This window comes from Lutra lutra, chromosome 8 (genome assembly GCF_902655055.1).
Source record: "Lutra lutra chromosome 8, mLutLut1.2, whole genome shotgun sequence".
NCBI classification, from domain to species: domain Eukaryota; kingdom Metazoa; phylum Chordata; class Mammalia; order Carnivora; family Mustelidae; genus Lutra; species Lutra lutra.
In genome coordinates, this window is record NC_062285.1 from 12,142,364 (window position 1) to 12,168,814 (window position 26,451).

Here is a 26,451-nt window from a genome sequence, read left to right on the forward strand (position 1 = left end):
TCATCATAGTCGCCTGTTTTTAAAACAACAATGGGGCACCTGGGTGGCTCAGATGGTTAAGCGTCTGCCTTCGACTCGGGTCATGATCCCACAGGGTCCTGGGATCGAGCCCCGCAACAGGCGGGGAGCCTGCCTCTCCCTCTACCGCTCCCCCTGCTTGTGCTCTCTCACTCAGTCAAATAAATAAATAAAATCTTTAAATTAATCAAGCAAGCAACACAGAATGGAGTTTAAATTGGACTCTAATCTGGGCATACGTGATACCCTCTGAAAGAGTTGGGGGAAAGACGTGGGTTACTCGAGGGCCTCCTCACTAGAAGCTTCCTTGGGGTAGACAGTAGCGCCGTGTTCCACAGTAGCCTTACTGCATAAACCATCCATCTCCTTCAGGAGCCATCAGACTCCGGTCCAAGAAAAGTTGCGACAGTGCCTGCCAGGGACTCTTCAGGGAGGTGACCTGGCAGGAGTCAGTATCAACTCTTAGCACATGTTTCACTTTCCAGGGGGATTACATGAGGTAAAAAGGACAAAATTCCTTTTATTTCTGTCTGCTGTCTACAAAAACACCAAGACCTCCTGGGATCTACAACACACGGGGCTGTTGTTATTCCTGAGCTGAGTAAGTGCTGTTGTTCATCCGAGGGATAGCTTTACAGGACATTTAACCAGCAAAGAACCATAGACTATGGCCTGTGGATTAGTGTGTCTATTATCTTCTGAAAGCATTATCATATTCTGATAATCACTGATAATTCACAACCAAATGTATCAGCTCTTGCTTGGAAAGTTGGATCTGTAATTTGAGAGGTTAGATTAAACGCAAACATTCCTGGGCCTGCATTTGGCCAAAAAGAACCATAATACTCTAGGAAGAAAAAAAAAATTCTCCCTATTACATTCTTAAGTATTCTTGATGGCTTTTATTTATTCCGTTAAAAACCTGGCATTTTGCCTAAACCAGCTTTTATTTATAATTTCGTAAAAACATTTTTAAGGTGTCCCACCCTCATTCAATGTATAATAATACAGGTCTCACTTTACTCACATACATATACACACACACTTAAAGTAATGACAACTGCCAACATCAGTGGTTAAGGTCAGAGGTTCAAGTTGAAAATGATGTAGAAAGAAGGTAGAGTTTCACTATTTTACTACTGATTTCAGGAGCAGTAAAAATAACTCCTTATTCCTTGGTAATATGATTAGTTTAGTTAATGATACTAATTCAACTATAATATCATTTATGAGGTATAGTCATTGGGGGGGTTAAATGAGGTAATATAGTATAACAGCCCTGGCTCATGGTAGTCTGTTTCAGATGTAACATGGTGAGCTTCAGCCATTGTTGTTATTAATGTTATTATCACTGCTATTATTTTATTAAATATTTATTTATTTATCTTAGAGAAGGGGAGGCAGGCCCAGAGGGAGAGACAGTCTTTAGCAGACTAAGCGCTGAGCACGGAACCCGATGCAGGGCTCCATCTCCCAACCCCTGCGATCATGACCTGAGACGAAACCGAGAGTTGGATGGTCATCCAACGGCGCCACTCAGGCGCTCCCGTCATTACTATGATTGAAAAAGCAGAAGTCTGAGTCGAACAGGCCTAGATTCAAATCAGGTCTACACTTCAGTTATTTCACATAACTTAACCTGTTGAAAAAGAAATGATAATCTGCACATGTAATAAAACTGAACAGAAAACACACAAACATGTACGTATACACAAATAAATGCATGTGACACAGGGGAAACCTGAGAAAGGGTAACGGAATGCATCAGTGACAACAACGAGCCCCTTATGATTACTATAGTTACACCAAGATGTTAGTTACCATTGGAGGAAGCAGGGTCAAGGGTACACGGGATCTGTATTATTTCTTACAACACGTAAATCCACAATTATCTCAAAATACAATTAAAACCAAAGGAGACATTGTGGTAAATAGGACTTGTTACGAATTCAAGGGAACGATGCCCACAACGGCACTGAGCCCTACAGCTACCACAGTATAGGCATTTGATAAAATATGCATGTATGTTCTTCTTTTCTTAATATGTCTCCTCTGGAATGAAAACCCCACTGCAATGGTACAAAGTCAAAACAACAGCTTAGCGAATACATTCCACTGGACCTAATACCATACGCAGAAAGAAAACCACCCTCGTCTTTTACATATGGAAGGTGTTAACTTTATCCATGTACCGCTTAACTTTATGGGAATAAACCATATGATGCTTACATTACATTAATAATTTCTCTGTTAGCAGCAGCTCATAAACAGAGTTTTCTGGGCTCTCCTAGCTTTATGCAATCCTAATTTGTACGCCACCCTTGTTTGGCACCCATGTGATGACAGCAGTCACTTCTCCTGAGCTCCCACATCTGGCAGCTACACCAAAGCCAGAAGAGACAGGACAATGCCAATCAGAAATGAAAAGAGGCTGAGGAGAGTTAGGAAGGCAGGCAAATGGCCTCAATGCAGGTAACATGGACCATTACTTCCTCTCCAGGGCATCAGAAAGGCCCCAGAAACCAGCTCAGTCCATGGCTAAAACCAGGTCCCTGTTCTCACAGGTGCTTCTTCTGTCCAGTTCCTAGGGCTCCAACAGTGAACACCGCTAGGAAATCCAAATGTTTCTGGTCCTTGATGTTCAGAGGGCAAGTAATGAGAGTTTAGCTAACAAGGGATATCTTGAACAATCTTACCTACACCTACCTAATCTTACCTAAATCTGAGCAAGAGCTGGGACTACAGTCCTCTGCAGTCATTCAAGTTCATGAGTGCTCCATTCCAGTGCACCATTATGGTACATACCTAAAGGTCTAAGACAAATCAGCCATGATCCCTGTCCTCAGACATCACAGTGTAGAGGACAAGCACAGACAGGTCGGTTAGAAGTGCAGAGCAGGGTCAGACAGCATGGCGAGGCAAGGTAAGTGGTCAGTTCCTCTACAGGAGGAAGAAGACATCAGGGAAGGCTTCAGCAGAGAATCACCCCTGAGTTATGTCTTGAAAGCTTCTGCTCCTAAGAATCAGCATTTATGAGTTCTTCCGTTCCGAGCACTTCCTCAGCTCCTCTATACAAGCAAGTGTAGAACATGCCACCTCCTCTAGCCCAGAGGTCTTACACCTTGGATAACACAGAATACATATCCTATATGCCCAAAGAGAAAGCAAGCCTGTTTATAATGGTCTCCTATTTGGGGCAACTGGGTGGCACAGTCAGTTAAGGGGCTGACTCTTGGTTTCAGCTCAGGTTGTGATCTCAGGATCATGAGATCCAGCCCTGCGTCAGGCTCTGCGCTCAGTGCGGAGTCTGCTTGAGATTCTCACTCCTTTTCACCCCTCCCCTGCTTGCTCTCATGTGCATGCATGTAAATCTTTACAAAATCTTTGTAAATCTTTACAAAAAAATAATAATGATCTCCTATTTGTCCAAGTAAAGATTCAAAATGTATATTCCTCCAAGTAAAATAAACAGATGTTTAGGGTGTGGAAAAATATTCAAGCAGCAAATTAATTTTCAGGGATGCTGAAGAAATGTCCATGCCGGCTTATAGTATTTAAACTTTAATTTGGTTAGGAACACACACTCTGAATTACCTATTAAGCACAAATATCAAAATTTAGATTTGGGGGTTTGCCCCACTGGCACATTTCATGCAACCATTATATTTAAATTCTGCACAATGACTTATCATGACTATCACCTGTAGAGGTGGAAGACATTATTTTACTTCTAGCTATTTGAGATACAACACTTTTTTGAATGCGTGGGAGATGCCTTCAGTAAGAATCTGGGTAAAGCTGGTTGCTTTTCCACCGGTTCTACACCTCTGTGTTTTTATCTCCACAACAAAACCACTTACCTACTTACTCTCTAAGCATCTCTAACATTTGCAGGTTTTTAACCCCTCTCCAAGAAATATTAACCTGCTATAAACTTCCTTTTCTCTTTAAAAACAACAACAACAATCCTGTCAGATGATCTCTCAGTGACTCCAAAAACAGGAATTTGGGTTATAAGAAAATAACTGGGGCTTCTCCAATCAACACATTTTTGTGTAAGAGAAAACGGTCTATAAGAAGTTTTGTAAGGGCTTGACTATAAGGCAGCTCCCTCTTCTCTGAGAGGTCATTTTAATAGTAGAAAAGAAATCTCACCCTTTATTTGGGGAGACACAATACAAGATACTGTCAAAGACACACACGAAGAAATTACCTCTTAAGAATGTTCCAGTAGGGAAAAACGCAGTACTTTTGTATTCGGGATTTTATATATGGAGAGAAAAGAAAGCAACAGCAAACTAAAATACAACAAGGTTTATTTGATTAACACGTACAACAATTATGGCGAGTTAAAGAAGAGAGCAATCAGTAAAGGTCAAAGCAGGCTACGCGAAAGTCGGCAGGACGTGAGCTAGGGTCTGGAGGAAGGAAACCAGGGCCTGGAAGGGTACGCAGCATTGTGGAGGACACTCAAGATGAAAAGTCACCAATAATCCTGCTAATGTATAGGTTTTTAACAGCACTAAAACTCTACAAAGCTGAAGAAAAGACTAAGAAGTACTCAACCCCAAATTTCTGCTTTGTATGTTTGCCTCAGTCATGGTCCAATCCAGAGACAAGAGCTGTGCAGTAATCTGAACCAGGCAAGTTTAATATAAATCTGTAATGGAGGATTATCTACAAAGCGGTAAGGCAAACTCTCAAGAATACCTCAGGCTAAAGGAGAAGACCCAAAAGGAGACAACAGCAGAGGAGGAGCGCCCTCCCCAACACCAGGATTCTCAGCTCATTTGAGGTGGTGTGATTACGACCCACCAGACAGCTGGATCTCCAGGCCTAGAGCCTGCCCACTGTCACTGGACCAGCAGAAAACACCCTTCCAGGGTACCGGTGCACAGAAAACCATGGCTGGGACCAATGCTTCACCGGGGTATCGGTGGGGAGAGCCTGGGCAGCTGGAAACCACCACCAGGACTAGAAAGCCAAAATAATCCCTGCCGGTGGGCAGAAAAGTGTGAAAGGGACTGGCAAACAGAAATCACCCCGCTTTGGGGTGTTGGCTGGTCAAGACTGGGAAGCTGACTTCTGGAGTGCCTGAGAGACCCACCAGGAACTTCCCTAGAGGGGTGTCGCTGAAATTCAGGAGGAAACTGTCCACTAGGGTGCCACCAGAACTCAAAGGGGGGTCAGCACCACCAGATGCTTCCCACATGTGCTGCTGCCAATGCAACGGGAAGAACAGAAACAAGCGAAAAACACCAGAACAAGGAAGGTCTACCTCTTCCTTCTGCAGCGAGCCATTAGTGACCTCCCATGACAAAGCCTGGCGTCATGCCTGCCGCAAAGAAGGGCCAAGCTTAACTTTCACAGAGCAGGCAGTAAAATATGGATTTGGAGCAGAGAGGCAATAAAAGGACACTTGGCCCAATCTTCTATACGTAGATATAAGTGTGTGTGAGCGCCGGGTGGCTGGGGGGTGGTGGGGGGGCACATGTTCTCCTCTTTTGGGGAGGAAGGATGTTGACTTTCTGCTCTCCGCTTTTATCCTGGTGTGGCTTTCTGTTGTTTGGCAGTGGGGACACAATGAGAAATATTTAATCATTGGTTAGTGAAGGTATAGGGGTTACTAATACGGGCTTTCAAAGAGAAATCGTATTACATCAAAGGCCTTGCATTTCCAATGTTTGCCAATTTTTTTTTTAAGATTTTATTTATTTACTTGACAGGCAGAGATCACAGGCAGGCAGAGAGGCAGGCAGAGAGAGAGAGGAGGAATCAGGCTCCCCGCTGAGCAGAGAGCCCAACACAGGGCTCGATCCCAGGACCCTGGGATCACGACCTGAGCCGAAGGCAGAGGCTTTAACCCACTGAGCCACCCAGGCACCCCCAATGTTTGCCAATTTTAACAGTACGCCAAGCCTGGACCCAACAGCTCGGTTCGAGGACGTTCATGAGTCAAAGTTCTAAGTTCAAAGGAGACAAAGGAAGAACACTCATCCTAGCCACAGAGCACTAACTTCAACCTCCTCAAAAATGCCTTGTGTTTATAAAAGAGGGCAGAAAGAGAATGCTGTTTTCAAACAATTTAAAAAAAATGCCTAAAACTAGGAAGACAATACAAAGTACAAAGAGCAACACTTTAGGAACAAGGGGTGGGGCTGGGGGGGGTGTTTAGAGCCAAGAGGAGCTAAATGCAGAGAGATGCACAGGTGTTTTAAGATTCTTAAATTGGTCGCTGAAGCCTGCCATTTAGGAACCAAGTATTGTACTCCACTCTCCCCTTCCCAAGGAATGTTAGATGGCAAATGCTGGCTGTCTGAAATCATGAAAAATAATGTACTGATGAGACTATCTGAATACAGACTAGCGCTCACTCTGCAAGCCAGGCCATCAAAGCCATTAAACCATCGCATATGCAAACCATGATCTTTACTCCACGGACTCACTGAAAGTTAAATGCACCACAGTTGGCTTCTCTGCAGCCTCACTACACCGAAAACAAACATCTATCATTCTCCTTAAAGATAAAAACCTAAATGCTTCCTCCCCACTTCCACCAACTTATGGTCGGAGTATGTTCTGGAGGCTTATTCAGCCCTGGACCACGCAAGTGACAGAGGGTCAGTGGTCGTGTTTCACACGCAGACTGAAATACTTTTGACACCTAGCAACTTGTTTTGTGCTGGGGTGTGTGTGTGTGTGTGTGTGTGTGTGTGTGTTTTAGTAAGTGTAGTACTGTAAAGCTAAAGTCATAATTCTATAATAATCTTATTATCTTGATGTAAGATGTACATTCTGTAACAGGCCAGTGATTTGACCATGATTTGGGGAAGGCAGACAACACTGACCTAATCCATAAGGAAATGGAACCATGTTGAATAAACACTTCACCCAATGTTATAATGTATTAATCAGAAGATTATTAGGAGTTGTTCTCTTCTGGGATTAAGATTTCATTACTTCATAAGATTACTCAAATTACTGGACGTTGGATAATAATTTTATTCTTTTAATATTTTTTAATATTACAGTGAGAGAGAACGTATAAGCATGGGCAGGGGCAGAGGGAGGGAATCTCCAGCAGACTCCTCATGGAAGCCAATGCAGGGCTCGATCTCACAACCTTGAGATCCTGACCTGAGCCACAATCAAGAGTCAGCCACTTAACCAACTGAGCCACCCAGGTGCCTACAGTCATTTCAACTGTAGGTAAAGAGAGATTCCCACCATCACAGTGAAACCCTCTACAGTTTTCACCTTGCCTAAAAAAGCTAGTTACTAAAAATTATGTCTATTTCTATTCTCTCTCCCATTCTTAATCTTTCCTTCCTACCACCAACTAATAAAGCTTCCTAAAATCATATTAATAATTATTACCAGATGCCAGTGCTAGTAGTAAGCCTACCTAATGCTTACGGAGCTAAGGGAAATGCTCTGCAGGTTACCTCACCTACTGCTCTCCTTAAGTAGGTTCCATTACTACCTCCATTTTACAGGAGGAAACACATGGAGACGAGTAAGTGGCATGTTCAGGACTTAACCTCAGCTCTGCCTATACTTCTGTAATAATCCCGACATTTCAATCTCCTACTCAAACACCTTCAAGAGCCTCCTTAAAGAGAAAAATTTAAGTCCTAACCTGATTAGTATTACAGATGGATCAAATATATCAAATGTAAACTAGCAGAACATTTCATAGAATATTTTTGCCATGTTGCAGTTAAATGTTTTTCTTTGCATACAAAGAACTTAAAAACTATAACTGGCCATCACTGATAGACTTTATAACAAAATTTTCACACAGAAAAAAAAAAGTTTGCAAAGAAACTACTAAAAATTATTTGCGCCAAGCAAGTGACTGATATTTACAATGGGAGATGGATAAATTGACAGAAAAATGGGGAAAAAAGTCAAGCAAAGCATTTCCTCCTACCAATTTAGGAAATAAATTTGCAAACACCCAGGGGTGCCTGGCTAGGTCAGTATGGAGAGCACCTCTTGATCTCAAGGTCGTGAGTTTGAGCCCCACACTGATGCAGAGATCGAATTAATTAATTAAAAAATAAATAAAATTACAAATACCCAGTTGTGGCAAAGGTATGGGAAAACAAGCCCGGCAGTCATTCGTTGAGATACATATTCATTCACTCAATCAGAATTTACTGACCACCTGAGTTGAAACGTGCCAGATGCTGATCAATGAGTTTGGATGGATCAGGAACCAAAAAGACAGAGATGGCTACCTTTATGGAGCTGATGCTGTAGGGGGAAGACAAGCAGTAAGCATTAGAAGTAGACCATACAGTATGGTGGACGGCGGCAAGTACTAACAGAAAAAGACAAAGCAGAGGCACCTGGGTTGCTCATTCACTTGAGCACCTAACTCCTGGTTTTGGCTCAGGTTATGATGTCAGGGTCGTGCGATCAAGCCCCACGTTGGGCTCTGCCCTCAGCACAGAGCCTGCTTGAGATTCTCTCTCCCTCCCACTTTCTTTGCCCCTCCCCCAGCTTATGCTCTCTAAATAAACAAGTATTTTTTAAGAAGAAAGAAAAAGGAGAGTGGTGTAACACAGATCCATTTCTGGGCCACTGGCATATGGCGATGACAAATTAGGAAGGAGTCTGGGTGCACTACAGTGAGGAAGTGACAAATGAGCAAAGACTCGAAGTGACAGAGTTAGCCATGTGAATATCTTGAGGGACCATTCCAGGCAGAGGGATCGACAATATAAAAACCCAGACTCCTATGAGACAGCGCATGCCTGGAGTATCTGAGGAAGGGCCAGAAGTCCAGCATGACTCAAGCAAAGGGGGGGAAGAAGGAGAGATGTAAGAAATGATATAACGAGAAATCATGTAGAGTTTCGTAGCACAAACATTGCAAAGAATTTAACTTTTACTTTAGAGGGAAAGAACCATTGCAGGGCTCTGAGTGAAGGAGTAACATGATCTTAACATTTTAAAAGCATCACTCCAGCTGCTGAATTGAGAAGAGACAGCAGGGGAGCAAGGGCAGAGAACCATGTCCAAGGGTCAATGCATGATCCAGACACACAATGATGAGGGCCTGCACCCAAGTAGCAGCCAGTGGAAGTTATGGAAGTACTCCAATCCTGGAAATATTTTGAAGCAAGAGCTACTTATGAATTTCTGTCTGAATAAGGGGTATGGAAAAAAGAAAAAAGAATCACATATTTCTCTAAGACTATTTGAAGTTGCCATCAGTGTGACAGGGAAGTTCAGTGTTAAACATGTTAAGTTCAAGGTCTCTATTCAGTATCCGGGTGGAGATGCGATGGGAAGCTGGTACAGGAGTCAGGAGCTCAGCAGATCTATACTGAGGAGCCGTTGGCATATGGAGTGTATTTAGAGCCAGGAACCTGAAAGAGATCCTCAAGGTCATGAGTGTAGACAAAAAAGAGGAGCCAAGGACTGAGGCCTGGGGTCTCCACTGTTAGATGTGGAGGATTCGAGCAGCTGACAACCACTCAGAAGAGCATCAGGAGGGTATTATCTAGGAAACCGAATGTGGCAAGGAAGAATGAGGGATCCATTACATCAAATGTCATTGATGGCCATGCAGAGTAGAGTAGAGGAAGGATGGAGAACCACCCATCGGATTTAGCAACATGGAGCTTATGAATTCTGGCACCATGATGAGTGAGGAAGCCTGGATGAGGAGCCCTAAAAACAGAGACATGTTGGAAAAAGCAAATACAGACAACTCCTACAAGCACGGACAATCCTGACAGTCTCTCACCAGAGAGAACGGATGTTTGTACGGGAATGGGGAGTAAAGAGGTTTTCAAGATGGGGAAAAAAAACAGCCCTGTGTATTTGTGTGGTAATGGCATTGATCCACGACAGACAAATTTTGACAACGTAAGAGACAGAGGAATCTGCTGCGGCAGCTCCGTCCTACGGCAGACGGGGATGGACAGCATTAGATCGAAGTGCGCCTGGTTCTCCCATGGTTCCAAGCAGGCAGGCAGAACACAGTGGAAATGGTACAGGGAACATGTGGCAAGTCACCTTGTGACCTCGGCTGTATTTTCGGTAAACTATGAAGCAGTGGTCACCTGCTGAGAGTCAGGGAAGGGAAGAAAGTGTTCGCATCTGAAAGAAAAGGCTGAAAGAGGCATGGGGAGAAGGGAAAAATGAGTAAAGCAGGGAAGTCATAAATTGGTATACGTTATTGGCAATATGGAAATTGAAGGCGTGCGTTCCCTTTGATCCAGTGATCCCACATTTATTCACTCACGCCTTCTACTTCCAGGGAGTCCCGAGGGCCATATGCAGGACCAACCTCCCACTGGTATCTGTGTGTCATTTAGGAAGAGAAACCAGAACAGGAAACACTTACTTTCATTTTTGCTGTATACATTTCTGCACTGCTTTAGTTTTTACAAAATCGATATTACTTTCGTAATTTTAAAAATTTCACTTGTGGGTAATAATCTGACATAAGCCTTTCCCCAGCCCTAGAGCTCACGACTTCTCCTGAAATTCCCTTCCAGCCAGAGGACGGCTACGGGCTATCCCCTGAAAGTCTGACTCTATCCATGCAATCGTAGCCCAATTCACTCAATAATTAACTTTCTGGTGACAGCTACTGCTGTCTTACTTCCCTCTTTCAGGACTCCGGAGATTATCTGAAAGACAAAACAATCACGGTAACATACTTACCTCCAAGTTTCATGAACAGATTTAACATAACACACTTGACAGTACTTCAAGTGGCGTGTATAGGAAGCGGGCAAACTCCCGAGACCCTTGGCGTTTCTAAATGCCACCTGCTCGCTTCCGACCTCACTCTACACATACTAGGTGCTGGCCACGTGCCAGGCACTGATAAGGAGGGGGCTACAAAGGTGAGGGGAAGGGAAAAAGCAAATGGATTCATCCCCGAGGTGTAGTGTAGGCAGCTCTGGGGAAAACAAAAAGCAAGCTTGTAACTGTGACAGGCGCTTTAACGAAGGCAAGGGACCAAGGCGCCTTGGAAGTGTAACCAAGGGAGATGAACGACACCAGAGGGAAGCTTCCCTGGTGGAGTGACCAGTTTGCTGACCTGCAGGAAGCACAGACATTAACTAAGACGGCAGAAAAGTCTTGTAGGAGAAGAACCACACCTACGAAGGCCCCCGGGGCGGGGGTGGGGGGGGGTGGGGGGGGGTAGGATTCTTAGACTCCAGAGCCAAACGACAGAACTACAAACTCCGCCTCTGCCACTGATCATTAACATCTCTGTGCGGCCATTTTTACTCTCTGGACAGAGGAGCACTAACCTTGCAGGACTGCAGTGAGGTCAAATGAGTTCTCTGAAAAGTTTAGAATGACTCCTCACTTGGCTGTTAAATGTATGTAAGCGTTTTTTAAATAAAAATAAATTCTTGGGGCGCCTGGGTGGCTCAGTCGGTTAAGCATCAGACTTTTGATTTTGGCTCCAGTCATGATCTCAGGGTCCTGGGATCAAGGCCCAAGTCGGGCTCCCTGTTCAGCAGGAAGTCTGCATCTGTCTCCCTCTCCCCCTGCTCCTCCCCCCACTCATTGCCCTCACACTCACACGTTCTCTAATACATAAATAAAAATAAATTTCAAATTAAATGACAAAACATATGCCGAAGCATTAAGGAGACAAATGACAAAATTTAAGTTTAGCATGCTGGAATATATTAAGGGCGAGAAAGGCTTTCCACAACAGGCAAAAACACGGGCAATGAGGGACCCCACGTTTTGGAGTAAAGAATGAACTAAACAGAAATGAAAATAAGTGACCACACACTCCTGACCCAGGTCAACCCAGACATTTCCATAGTAAGGAATAGTGGGGAAGAAAAGTAACAGGGCAAAATGTGCTCTGTTCTCAAACAACTAAGTTCAAGGAATCTCATGTTCGAGATAAACACATCCGACAAACCCCTGCAAGAAACATCAATCGCTCCAATTATGATGACATCAATATCACATACTCATGGACAAACTTCCGGTGATATCGGCTTATGTAAACTGTGTGCCAGTGCACAGACCCAATAATTTGTCATTAACACTAAACACGTGGAGAGAGTGGCATGCTAATCTTGCAAAATGCTTCAAGTGGTAACAGAAGAAAAAAAAAAACCCATTAATCTCTTTACTGAGGTGATTACATATGCTTCTCTCACTTCCCTCCGGATTACCAGCCCCATTAGACATCAAAAAGAAATACAGTGGAGAAGGTGAGCTATACGCAACTGGTGTTGCCTTACGAAAACAGAATTACTCAGAACAGATCTGACAACAAACGTCCATTTGAAGTATTCAGTCATTCTGGATCTCTGGCCCCCTAGCTCTTGAAAGATTGTTTAAAAAAAAAAAATGGTTCATTAAATACAGGATCAACTTTGTCATTGTAAGGACTATTATCCTCATTCTTTTGGTAGAACTAAACTTTGGAAAATCCTGGCTATATCCAGAGACGGTGGCAAACCAGCCAGCAGTGTAATTCATCTCAAGAGGCTGGGTAACGATGTTGTCTTCTTTTCTTTTTTTTTTTTTTTAAGATTTATTTACTTATTTTGGTGGGGGAGGGACAAACGGAGGGGAAGAGAATCTCAAGCAAACTCCCCATTGAGTGCAGAGCCTGATCTCAGGACTCTGAGATCATGCCCTGAGCTTAACTGAGCCACCTCGGCACCCTATGGTTGTTTTCTTAAAACAGATCTCGCAAAATTTTAAGCCTTTTAACATCAGGTCTCCCTGTAATTTTAAAGAATTATTGATATAATTAACATATACATCAGAAAAATGTCAAGAACTCTTGCTTGATTTCTATTTACAGTTTAAGTGATTAAAACTTGACAAAACTTTAATCTTCCATTTCAAGGTTATACAATTATACAGGAAAACAAAACATTCTGAGAGTTGAAACTTAACAAGGAGAGCCTTCACACAAAAACAACATGCTCAGAAAACAAACTGCATCAGTCAGAAACGTACACCAACAAGTCACATAAAGGTTTACCATTTGGTATAGACCCACTTGACAAAATTCACCTTTGTAATAAAAAATTACTTTCTGGGGGCACCTGGGTGGCTCAGTGGGTTAAGCCTCTGCCTTTGGTTCAGGTCATGATCCCAGGGTCCTGAGATGGAGTCCCTCATCGGCTCTCTGCTCAGCACGGGGCCTGCTCCACCCCCGACCCCACCCCACCCCGCCCCACCCCGCCTGCCTCTCTGCCTACTTGTGACCTCTGTCTGTCAAATAAATAAAATCTTTTTAAAAAAAATTACTTTCTGAATCTTTAAGATGGATGAAAGAGGGGAATCGGAAGTAAAGATGAAAAAGAAACCCGGAAACATATTTATTTCCTACACAGACAAGAATAAAAAGTCATGGTGCTTTGGAAAAGAGGAAAATCAGCAGAGTTGTCACACTTGTCAAACAATAGAGACCTATCTTCTCATCAGGAAAACTGTCAAGGACAGACACACCGTCTGGACTACATCAAAACCAATCCAGGGGCAAAGAAAAAATAAAAACCTCCAACTTATCCAACAGTTTGTGGTTCAGAAAACCTGAAGAGAATGAGGCCAACAAAGGATGTGAGTGAACTCTGATTTTGCTAACTTGTACTGGATTGAAGAGGGTCCCTATTTGCTAATATAGACCTCGAGCTAAATGAAAATGATAATGCTTAATGCAATCTCGAGCGACTGGAGGGCCTCATCGAAGGGAGGAGCCGGTGTTGCTACTCCGACCGTTCGCTTCCCAACTGTACGGAGAACATCCCAACAGTCCGCCTGGAGACATGGCTGCTGCTCATCTGAGAGGATGGAGAAGATGGGAAGGTGCTGGGGGGAGGAAAGTGGCTGGGGGGAGGGGAGAATATTCAGCAGTAGAGGAAGGAACCTGCAGATTAAAGGATCAATAGGATACGAAGAGTGTCCACACCTTTGGAAAACCATGTCCCCGTGCACCTGAGTAACAAAGCCAAGTGTGGAAGGAAGAGACGCAACTTCACGGTGCCATGTTTAGGGGGAGCTGATGACCAAACATTCAGTGAGGCAGATATGTACAAGGCTGACTGAACACCACTGAACTGAGAGGGCAAAGGAGATCTCACTTTAAGCAAACTACTAAATCAGAAACTTATGTTAGGTATCCACAGAGCATGAGGGCACTAACCAGGAAGAACTAATACAAAGTGTTCTCCAAGAATCTGGCCCATACCTTGGGCAGTGATACCTCCTAGCATACAAACCAACTCAGCACTAGAATCAGCAACACTATACCCAAACACAAGGAACAGTGTGTGTGTGTGTGTGTGTGTGTGTGTATACACACATCAGGAGATTCTAATTCAGAATAAAAATGCGCTAAATAGAGGTAAAGTTTGTGCTAAGAAAAATTAAAAGGCTAGAATTAAAACAAAAAACCAAGCACAGAAAATTTCTAACAAGTCATACTCATTTTGAATACCCAGCATGATCCATGACTCCCAACCTGAGAAATGTTTTATCCAAAATAAAGAACTTCACACATTCCTTTCCTCGACTTTTAGAGAAATACATTTATGCCACAATCAAGGTAAGGCACCAAGATACATATTGTAGCTACTCTGAAAATTCAAGGAAAAAGATGACCAAGTATAGATCATAGATCCATCTCTATAAACGATTTCATAACTACTTAATAGCTTCTAGAGGGCATTGTTGTTCAGGGCAATTCATTTTTCTCTTGCTTTTTCACTGCATTTGAATAAATATAAATTTATGCTATTGAACCAAAGACAATAAATTTAAAGCTAAAACGTGACTTAATCCTCAAGAACATGTCTTAAATGTGAAATTGTACAAAAATACAGAAGTGTAAAGTGAAAAAATTTCCCAGTTCCAGAAAACTGTTTCTGTAAAAATATAATATTCTGTACAGGACAGTAGTAGTTCCTAGGAGAGTAAGTGGCTCAGAATTCGATGAAAGTGTTCCCGCAGTGAACAATTCACTCTTCCTGCAGATTCCAGATGCTCCGCATTCCTGACATCAGAACGGAAAAATTTACTGTTAGTCTAGAGAAATTTAATATCACCATTCTTGTCATATCCCTCATAGCTGCATTATTAGAACAAGTCTGGGGAAGCTATAAACCTATGTTAAATGATAAAAAAGATGTTCTCTGTGTTCAATCATATTAGATCGTATAAGTAACCAAAATATTTAGAAATCCTATAGAAAAGGACTTGAGAACAAGAAAAACATATTTATTTGGTATTTTCCTTAGTTTTGATATTTGCATTCTGTACAGTATGGCCAGGCATGGGACCAAAACATTTAACTATAACCAAGGGCTAATAAACACTAAAGGACATATATCGACGCCCAGAACAACACTATAAAATTTTATTATATTAATAAAATGGGATACACCAAGCTTTAAATTTTCCACTTTGTCAAAGGTAAAGTAATCAGCACTATTCGGTGCCATTCATAACAGGATTTAATTTTTCTCATTTAAAGTATGTTTCATTTCCAAGAGGACCTATACTGAAATACTTTAATACAACTCAGACAGAAGCATTCTCTTTCTTTCACGCTCCCCCAATTGCAAATAACTTACTAAGGCCTTTGGCAAGCTCTGTTTTATATATGCAAAACAATTTAAATAGTTGTAATAGTACAGTTTGTTAGTGACATTTTATACAATTACCTGAAAGTCCGTAATATCAGGGATGAGGTGACAGAGGGCACGTGCATCCACCTGTACATAACCCCCATTTTGAAAAGCTACCTCTAAGCTTTGAACATATTCCAACTTGTAATTTGCTCTGTGTTCGCAGTCTGGGGCCCACAGAGGGTCTTCCCCCCCATCAAAGCGAGAGTGACAATACAGCTGACTCTACGACAAGACTGGTTTGACCTGCACGGGCCCACTTATTCCCAGATTTTTTAATTTTTAATTAATTAATTATTTATTTATTTTAGCCGCACACTACTGTAAATGCATTTTCTCTTATGGCTTTCTCAACAACATTTTCTTTTCCCTAGCTAAGAATACAGTACAGAACACATACAACACACAAAGTATGTTAACTGGCTGTTTGTGTTATCGGTAAGGCTATTAGTAAAGTTTTTTGGAGAATCAAAAGTTACACACGTTCTTTTAAACTGTGTTGGGGAGAGGCTCTGGGGAGGAGCTGGTGCCCCAAGCCCCATTAAGGGTCACCTGTACTTTGATCCTTTAAAGTACTCAACCACAAGATAAAGCCATAGCAAAATCAAAATTACCTCGAAAACGCTTATGAATTATGGCTTATAATGGTCTTTCAGAAAAATGAATTCCATTTACACTACATTTACCCAGTTATAGAGCCTCCTAGCCTGGAACAGTTAGGTATTAAAGGTAAAGTACTACTATATTTGCTTTATTGTAGTTAAGAGCACAATAGGATTTATTTTCATTGATTTCAATATCTATAATATTGTACCACTACTTATTAAATTTAAATTTAATAAAATTTTTTAAATTTAATAAATTTAAATAAATTAAATAAAAATGAAATTTAATAAAACTTATTAAATTTAAAATTTAAATCAATTTTATTAAAATTAAACCTAACATGTAGTTAGGCCAAGCCAAACAAAGAGTTTATCTGGATTTCCACTTTCCCTGCAGAATAGCAACTTAAATCTTACCTCTCATCATCCTACACTCAGGGTATTAATGGTACGTAATGGAGACTGACAGGCACTGCTAGCCTTAATGAGAAGAAAAGTAACAGCAAGAGAAACCAAGTAAACACAAGAGGACCCACTGGTTGTACATGTGGTGCTATGGACAGAGAAACAGGTGTTTCTCATAGGATGACAACAGTCAACAGAGATGAAGAATGAGTTCTTAGCACCTATCTTGTGCCACCACGATCCGTAATGACATAGAGTACAAAAGCACCCAGAACAGGGATGCCCCTGAAGCTGTTGGAGTAGCTGCCATCATCTTCATCATTTCCTTCCAGGAGCTCGTTAGTTGAATCAACAAGTAATCAAGTGAAGGAAAAGCTCCTGGAGGTGTTCAGAATTATTTATAATGGCTTTCTTCTCAGTATTCTCCTGAAATACCCTTCAGGATATTCCCCCTAAAACAATCTGCTACACAAAAATACAATAGTTGTGCTACGAAACTTCTTCACATTATCAAAATTGTATAAAAAATTCTTGTTTCATGAGGACAAGATGTGGCAGGTTCCAGAGTTCCCGATTTATGCTAACTATGGTACACCCATGCATGAATTTTAATAATAAATGGAATGACCTAAACTTTATTTTTTGTGTTTTCTTTTTAAGAGAAAAGTAATAAACTGGTGGTTCGCAACTGTTGACCACATACCTAAATGCTTCCCAGCCTTTCAATCCACATGATTTTAAACAGCTTGAAATTTTGTTTCTTACAGAAATCATAACCATCAGTGGTAAAATCCCTCAAAAACACTGGCCAGCTAGGTCTGCTAAAACAGAGTATCTGGAAAGAGATCTAGTATAGATCTAGATCTATACTATAGTAGGTCTAGTGCAGACCTAGAATTGAGTAGAAGACAAAGGTACCATTGCAAAGTCATTTAAGCAGTGAAAAATTATTCTACTAGAAGTGCTGAATCCCTACATTACCATTCAAGAAAAAAATGAAATCAAATCAACTAGTATTCCTAGATAATGAAGCCAATCCCAAATTATCTCTCTACATCTCTCTCTTTTAATGCAAACTGCATTAAAAAAAAAATCAGTCTAAGAGACAGCTGCTATTACAAAAAAATCCTTGCACAATATTTACAGGGGTGATTTTTCCACAATCCTGACTTCTCAAGAAGCAGCAAAGCAAGATACAGAGGCCTTAGCCCATCTCTTAACACATATCCACTTCAGTTTCCTGAACAGGATTTAAAAATTCAGAAGGTTCAAATGCACTACATTGGAAAGAGAAGTTTAACATTTAATGTGAGTTCTGGCAAATAAAATATGTTTTTTTAATTTTATCAATTTCGATGGCCCTATATGAGAGCTATTTAATTACATCTTAATGGCATGAAACCACCTTAATTTCTACTGTAACTTGAAGAACATCTTTACTGTAACCGCTTACCGTGAATCCCTCAACTTCTCAAAGAGACATGTCTTCTGAATGACAAATTCCAAAAGCAATATGAAGCCATTAAATACAGTTTATATTACCAGAAAGAATTTTTAGGTAAGCTAGGAATATATGCCTATCAAAAATTCAAGTGAGGTCCCATGATTAAGTGTTTAGCAGTTTCAAAAGTCACCAGAATGGGTGAAAGTTCATTTCTGTGGAACTCATTAGCTGTCTCCAATTCATTTTCCTAAGGAAAATTATTTCTTTAGGAGAAATTTCTAAGTTTCTGCCGTGTAAAATAATTTTATGTCTAAATCCTAAATAAAAAGAAAATGGGCAAAGGACTTTAACAGACATTTCTCCAAATAAGATATACAAATGGCCAAAGAGCACATGAAAAGATGCTCAACATCACTGGTCATTAGGGAAATGCAAATCAAAACCACAATGAAGTATTATTTCACACCTACTAGAATGGCTATAATCAAAGATTACACAATATAATAAGTAGTGATAAGGATATGGCGAAATCAGAACCCTCCTACAATGCTGGTAGGAATGTAAAATGGTGCAGACTCCATGGAAATATTTTGATGGTTTCTCACAAAGCTAATACAGAATTATTATATAAACAGGAATTTCAGCTCCTCGGTATATACCCAGAAGAACTGAAATTGGGGGGCTCAAAACAGATACTCATACAGCAATGTACACTGCAGCATTACTCACAGTAGCCAAAAGGTGGAAACACACAAGGGTCCATCAACAGATAAATGAATAAACAACACACACAGTGGAATATTATTCAACCATAAAGGAGAATGAAATTCTGACATGCTACAACATGGATGAAACTTGAAAACATTACATAAAGTGGTATAGTTACAAAATGACAAATATTGTGTAATTCCACTTCCATGAAATATTTAAAACAGTTAAAATCTAGGGACAAAGTAGAATGAAGTTGTCTGCAGCTGGAGATTGGGGAACAAGTGAACTTATTGCTTAGGAGACACAAGGTTTCTGTTGGACTGATGAAAAGCTTTTTGAAATAGACAGGAGTGATGTTTACATGACATTTTGAATATATCTAATGCCACTAAACTGTACAACTAAAATAGTAAAAATGGCAAATTTTATATTCTATGTATTCTACCTTAGAGAAAAACTTAAAAATAAAGAGTATCTGTACATTCTGAGACATTGCTCTCCTTATAGCTAAAACAGAAATCACACTACAGCCATTAAGATTATAAAGCGAGTCTCAAAACGAAAGACAAATACTACATAATGAACGAAAATTACTGGCTAAATTTCCTATACGAAACTGCTGCATATACAAAGTTCTGTACAATGCCATGAGATACAAAGTACTCAGCAACTTGTTTACATAGCATTTGTGTAAAGACCAAGATATAATCACAATGACATGATGTATGAAATCTAATGACCACAGTGTAACCAACAGAGAATTTATGTATCCCCCTCTATAAATGGTGTAGTCTGATTTACCTGCTTCTTTTGTGTATAAACTGTTAACTGTCTCCAATTAACACTGTTTATTGAAGGTGACTTTTGTACTGAACTATACTTCAGTACAAAGTATCCTACTGTTATTACCTGTTGTAATAAATAAAGGCATGCATTTGAAAAACTCAAAAAAAAAAAAAAGAAATGCCTGCCGGACTTTTTTTTTTTTTTTTTTGGAAGATCTTATTTATTTATTTGACAGAGAGAGAGGGAACACAGCAGGGGGAGTGGGAGAGGGAGAAGCAGGCTCCCCCTGAGCAGGGAGCCGGATGCCGGGCTGGATCCCAGGACTCTGGTCTGGGATCGTGACCTGGGCTGAAGGTAGACACTTAATGACTGAGCCACCCGGGTGCCCCTGGACTTTTTGTAACAACAAGAGCATGCAAGATAGAAGAGTAACTGCTAACATATAGTATGAGAGCAGATATTTACCTTACAAATAAACTAATAGCACAGAAGTGGAAACACACCGTGAAATGTGTTTCACGGTGAAAAAATGCCTCTGAGTGATTTTTCTATTTAACACTGAAAAATCCATACTACATGCAGAAGACTTTTTTACCTCATACAGAAATATCTGATCAGCAGTAACAAGGACAAGAATAAGGGTCCTATTTCAATTTAAGGAACACAAGCTCTGTGTACTACCAAAAAAAAAAAAAGTTGTAACCAAATGCTAATTTACACACCACTTTTCGTTCACACAGAACAGCTAGCTGTCAGCAACATGCCTAATGATCTTGATTTGCTGTAGAAAAGAACTGCAGAAATAAAAATACGGTCAATTCAAACTTGCAGAGTATACTTAATTTTGAAAACAATTTGAAGAAAAGAGAGCAGCACGTTGAAGACTTTGCTTTTCCACAATAAAATCTATGCATTATCAAAAAGGAAAAATAATTCACCTTTTAAATGAAAGATGAGAACAAAACATTTGTAGGACACTGGCAAGGCCAATAAAGTCCATTTTGGTTATTTCAAAAGGTTTCAGATGGGTGGTTGGGTTATGGACATTGGGGAAGGTATGTGCTATGGTGAGTGGTGTGAAGCGTAAACCTGGCGATTCACAGACCTGTACCCCTGGGACCAATAATACATTATATGTTAATAAAAAAATTTTAAAATTTAAAAGGAAAAAGGTTTCTGTTAATGGCATACTGCGGTGATATATTCAAAACCTTTCTTTTTTTTTTTTTTTTTAAGATTTATTTATTTATTTGACAGACAGATCACAAGTAGGGAGAGAGGCAGGCAGAGAGAGAGGAGGAAGCAGGCTCCCTGCTTAGCAGAGAGCCCAATGATGCGATGCGATGATGCGGGACCTGAGCTGAAGGCAGAGGCTTTAACCCACTGAGCCACCCAGGCGCCCCTCAAAACCTTTCTTAATTTGAATCTCTTGCTCTAAGGATCAAAGTTTATGATTTTGATGGTGGAAATAAGGTTAACCAGATTTCCTAAGACAGGCCTATGGTACAGACAGTTTGAATGCTGGCCAAACATTTTTAAAAGAACTAAACAGAACTTATTTTAAAAATGTATGTATGGATGTATTGAAGTCTTAAAAACAGCCAGAGAAAGAACATGGTTTGAAAGATTACTTCGGAACCGAGATCCTGACAGCTGACTTCTAAATACCAACTTTAAAGATATAATTTCATCATCATCTTTCATTATGCTGAAAACAAATGAATCAGTAACAATAGCCAACCAAGCATTCTTTGCTTAGTAAAAATACCTTCCAAGAATAGAGGCAAACAGGGAGGTAATTCAAGATAGTGACATAAAAAACCACGAACTCCCCTCCCCCCAGCAGACACAATAAAGCTACAGCTGCATCTAAAACAACTACTTCTGAGAAGAACCTGGAAACTAGCTGGACAGCTGCTCCACAACAAAGGATAAGAAACCACACTGAGACAGTTAAGAGAGAAAAAGACACACTCTCGCTAAAAACCCCAACCCCCATTCAAAAACCCACAGAGGAGGGGGAGGCTCACAAACACAGAACTCCTCTCTGGGGAGGGATCTGTGCTACACCTCAGGCGCCCTAACCCTTGGGACCTATACCAGAAAGACAGCCCCCCAAACATCTGGCTTTGAAAACCAATGGCGCTTACATCCAGGAGAATCACAGGGCTGTAGTGAATAGAGTCTGCTCTTCCAGGGCTCACACTCCGGCTCATTTAACTCAGGACCCAGTGCAAAAGTATCAGTCTGAAAAGAGCCTAGACCATATGTGAAGGAGTTTTGCTTCCTAATCTTAAAGCATGCACCAAAAGGGCAAAAGCCTACTCAGATTCCCTCCAACAACAAACAGAGACCTGGAGAGTGCCATTTTTATTTTTTTTCTCTACCTTGCTATTGCCAATGCTGGCAGGAGCTATTTTTGCATTCTCAAAGAATTCTGCATTCTAGGACCTCCTCCCCCTCCACACTGTGCCACAGCCCTGCCAGAAGCAGCAGGCCAGTGCCCTGACGCCTACTGATACTCCCACTGCCAGAGGCCCCCAGTCAACAGGTGCATGCAACCCACACAGGGGATGCCTACTGAGTAGAAGACTCTGGTGGCCAGGGTGGATTGTGTTTCTGAGCCCCACAGGTCTAAAATAATTGGAGAGACAGAAAGAGACAATGAAAAACTAAGGCAAGGTTAAATAATCAGAATGATCACTCACACAGGAACACCCCTTCAAGACTGGAAGAGATAGCTCTTTCACCTAACACAAAGACTAATACAAAGACAGGCAAAATGAGGAAACACAAACATGTTCCCAATGAAAGACCAGGATTAAACCCTGGGGTGGGGAGAAAAAAAAGAACTTTAATGAAATGGAGTTAAATGATTTCCCTAATAGAGAGTTCAAAGAAATAGTCATAAACATGCTCACTGAACTCAGGAAAAGAATGGATGAACACAGAGAGGACTTAAAAAGACAGAAAATATATGATAGTAGCAAACAGAAGTCATAGAGCTAAAGAATAATTTAAAAAATACACTAGAGGGATTCAAAAACAGAACAGGTAAAGCAGAAGAAAGAATCAGTAATCTGGAAGAAATGGCAGTGAAAAGAGGAGAAGAAGAAAAAATAATTTTAAAAAGTGAAAATAACTTAGGGCCTTTAGGACACCATCAAGCAGAACTGCAATTGCTTATAGGAATCCAGCAGAAGACATAGGAAAAAAGGAAGAAAACTTATTTGAAGAAACAATGGCTAAAAACTTCCCTAACCTGAACAAGGAAACAAATTTTCAGATCCAGGAAGCCCAGAGAAATCCAAACAAGATAAAAGAAAACAAACAAAATCCATACCAAAACACATTCTAATTAAAATGGAAAAAGTTGAGAGAGTATCTTTTCTTTTTCTTTTTTTTTTTTTAATTTATTTGACAGACAAAAGATCATAAGTAGGCAGAGAGGCAGGCAGACAGAGAGGAAAGGAAGTAGGCTCCCCGCCGAGCAGAGAGCCCATTGCAGGGCTTGATCCCAGGACCCTGGGATCATGACCTGAGCTGAAGGCAGAGGCTTTAACCCACTGAGCCACCCAGGCACCTCTTGAGAGAGTATCTTGAAAGTAACAAGAGAAAAACTTGTTATATACAATGAAACTTCTATAAGACTATTTCTTAGCAGAAGCTTTAGATGTATTATACCATCCACTCTGGCAAGCAAAAAGCTGAAAGCAAAAACTTCCGACTGAGATTAATCTATCCAGTAAGGTTATCATTCAGAATTGAAAGACAGAGGAGGTTCCCAGATAAGCAAAAGCTAAAAGGGTTCATAACCACTAAACTGTCCCTACAAGAAATACTAAAGGAACTTCTTTAGGCTGAAAAGAAAGGAAACTAACTAGCAATAAGAAAACATGAAAGTAGAAATCTCACTGCAAAGGTATTTACCGCATATAAAGCTAGCATGAAGGTTAAAAGAAAAAAAGAACTAAATATAACTAACCACCATAACTAGAGATAGGCAAAATTTTAAAAATGTAAAAATTACATCAAAAACATAAAATATGGGGAAGGGTGGAAAGTAAAAATGGAGTTTTAGAATTTAGCATTCAAATTTAATTTGCTACCAACTTAAAAGAGACCATAAAATATGTGCTTTTACATGTGAGCTTCACAGTAACAAAGAGCAAAACTTATAGTAAATATGCAAAAGATAATGAAAAAGGAATCTAAACATAACAGTACAGTCATCACACCACAAGAGAAAAAAAAAAAGAGAAAAAGAAAGGAACAAAGAGAAACTACAAAGTAGCCAAAAACAAACAACAAACTGGCTATAAGGACATAACCTGCCAATAATTACTCTAAGTGTAAATGGACTAAATTCTCCAATTAAAAGATACAGAGTGGCTGAATGGATAAAAAACAAAACCCACCTATAGATTACCTACAAGATACTCATTTCAGAGGTAAGGACTAATGTGTGCAGACTAAAAGTGAAGGGATAGAAAAAGAGATTTCATGCAAATGGAAACCAGAAGAAAGCTGGGCAGCTATATTTATATCAGAAAAAAACAGACTTTGAAACAAAGTCTGTAATAAAACACAAAGATGGAAATTACCTAATAATAAAGGAGATCAATCCAACAGGAAGATAGAACATTTACAAAATGTTGTAACACAGAAGCACCTAAATATATGAAGCAAATGTCTGTATACATTCTGGAGAAACTGACAGCAATACACAACAGTAGGGAACTTTAATACTTATATCAATGAATAGATCATCCAGACAGAAAATTCATTTTTTTAAAAAGATCACTTTTAAATGGCATATACCAGATGGACTTAACAGACCTATACAGAACACTCTACCCAAAAGGAGAATATACATTCTTCTCAAGTGCACATGAAACAATCTCCAGGACAGACCATATAGGAGACCACAAAACAAATCTCAATAAATTTAAGATTGAAATTTATTAAGCATCTCTTCTGACCACAATGGAATGAAGTTAAAAATCAATTACAAGACGGAAACGGGAAAAATCACAAGTACGTGCAGATTAAACAACATCTGAACAACCAATAGGTCAACAAAGAAATCAAAAAGAATTTTTCAAAAGAATACCTTAATACAAATTAAAATGGAAATACAACATACCAAAATCTATGGATACACACAAAAGCAGCTGTACAGGAACATTTATAGCAATACAGGCCTACATCAAGAAACAAAAAATGATATAACTTCACACCCAAAGCAACTAGAAAAAAAAAAAAAAAGAGCCAGGAGTAGAAGGAAGGAAATAATAAAAATCAGAGCAAAAATAATGAGAGACTAAAAAGATAATAGAAAAGATCAGTGAAACTAAGAGCTGGATCTCTGAGAAGATAAAATTGGCAAAGACCAGAATGACTAAGGAAAAGGAGGGCTAATATAAATAAAATCAGTAAAGAGAGAGGAGAAATTACAAGTGATACCAAAGAAATACAAATGATTTTAAGAGAATACTATAAACAATTATACACTAACCAACTAGACAACCTAGAAGAAATGGATAATTCCTAGAAACATACAATCTTCAAGACTGGTCATGAACTAACAGAAAATCTTATTAGACCAATTACTAGTATGGACATTGAATCCATAATCAAAAAAAAATCTTAAACAAAAGAACAGATGACTTTCACTGGAAAGTTCTACCAAACATCCAAAGATTTGATATCTTATTATTCTCAAATTCTTCCAAAAAAAAACTGAAGAAAAGGTAATGCTCCCAAACTCATTTTATGAGGCCAGTGTTACCCTGGTACCAAAACCAGAAAAGAGGGGGAAAAAAATTAGCAGACCAAATTCAACAATACATCAAAATGTCATAAGCCATGATAAAGTGAGATTTACCTCAGGGATGCAAAGATGGTTCAACATCCACAAATCAATCAACCACCATTAACAAAATGAAGGATAAAAACCATATAACTATCTCAATAAATGAGGAAGCACATTTGACAAAATTCAACATCATTTATGGTTAAAAAAAAAAATTCAACAAAGTGGGTATAGACAAAATGTACCTCACATATAAGACCATACACGACACGCCCACAGCTTGCATCATACTCAACAGGAAAAAGCTTCCCACTTTTAAGATTAGGAACAAGGCTAGGATGCCCACCCTCACCACTTCTATTCAACACAGTATTGGAAGTCTTGGCCACAACAATCAATCAGGAAAAAGAAATTGGAATCCAAATTGTAAAGGAAGAAGTAAACCACCACTATTTGTGGATAACACAATTTTATACATAGAAAACCCTAAAGACTCCAGGAAAAAGATTGTTAGAATAAATGAATTCAATAAAGTTGCAGGTACAAAACTGATATACAAAATTCTGTTGCATTTGTGTACACCAACAACAAAATATCAGGGAGAGAAATTAAGAAAACAAATCCCATTTAAAATTGCATTATTTTAAATAATTTGCATATTATACCCAAGAATAAATTTCACCAAGGAGGTGAAGATCTATACCCTGAAACCTAAAGGACACTGAGAAGAGATGACACAAATAAATGGAAATCTATTCCATGCTCATGGACTGAAAAACACTGCAAATTAACCAAAGCAATCTATAGACTCACTGCAATTCCTATCAAAATTCTAATGGCATTTTTCACAGAAACAAAACAGCCCCAATATTTGTATAGAACCACAAAAGATCCTGAATACCGAAAGCAAATCTTGAGAAAGAAGAACAAGTTGGGAGACATTACACCCCCCAATTCCAAGCGATAGTATCTAAAAACCAAAGTAATTTAAAAATGTATGGTATTAGCATAAAAAGACAC

At 39.9% G+C, this 26,451-nt stretch overlaps 1 protein-coding gene across 1 annotated transcript in view; it reads right to left on the reverse strand.

The window, feature by feature from the left end:
* The window catches only part of MPP7 (MAGUK p55 scaffold protein 7), a 285,707-nt gene that overhangs the window by 174,145 nt on the left and 85,111 nt on the right, over nucleotides 1-26,451 (reverse strand).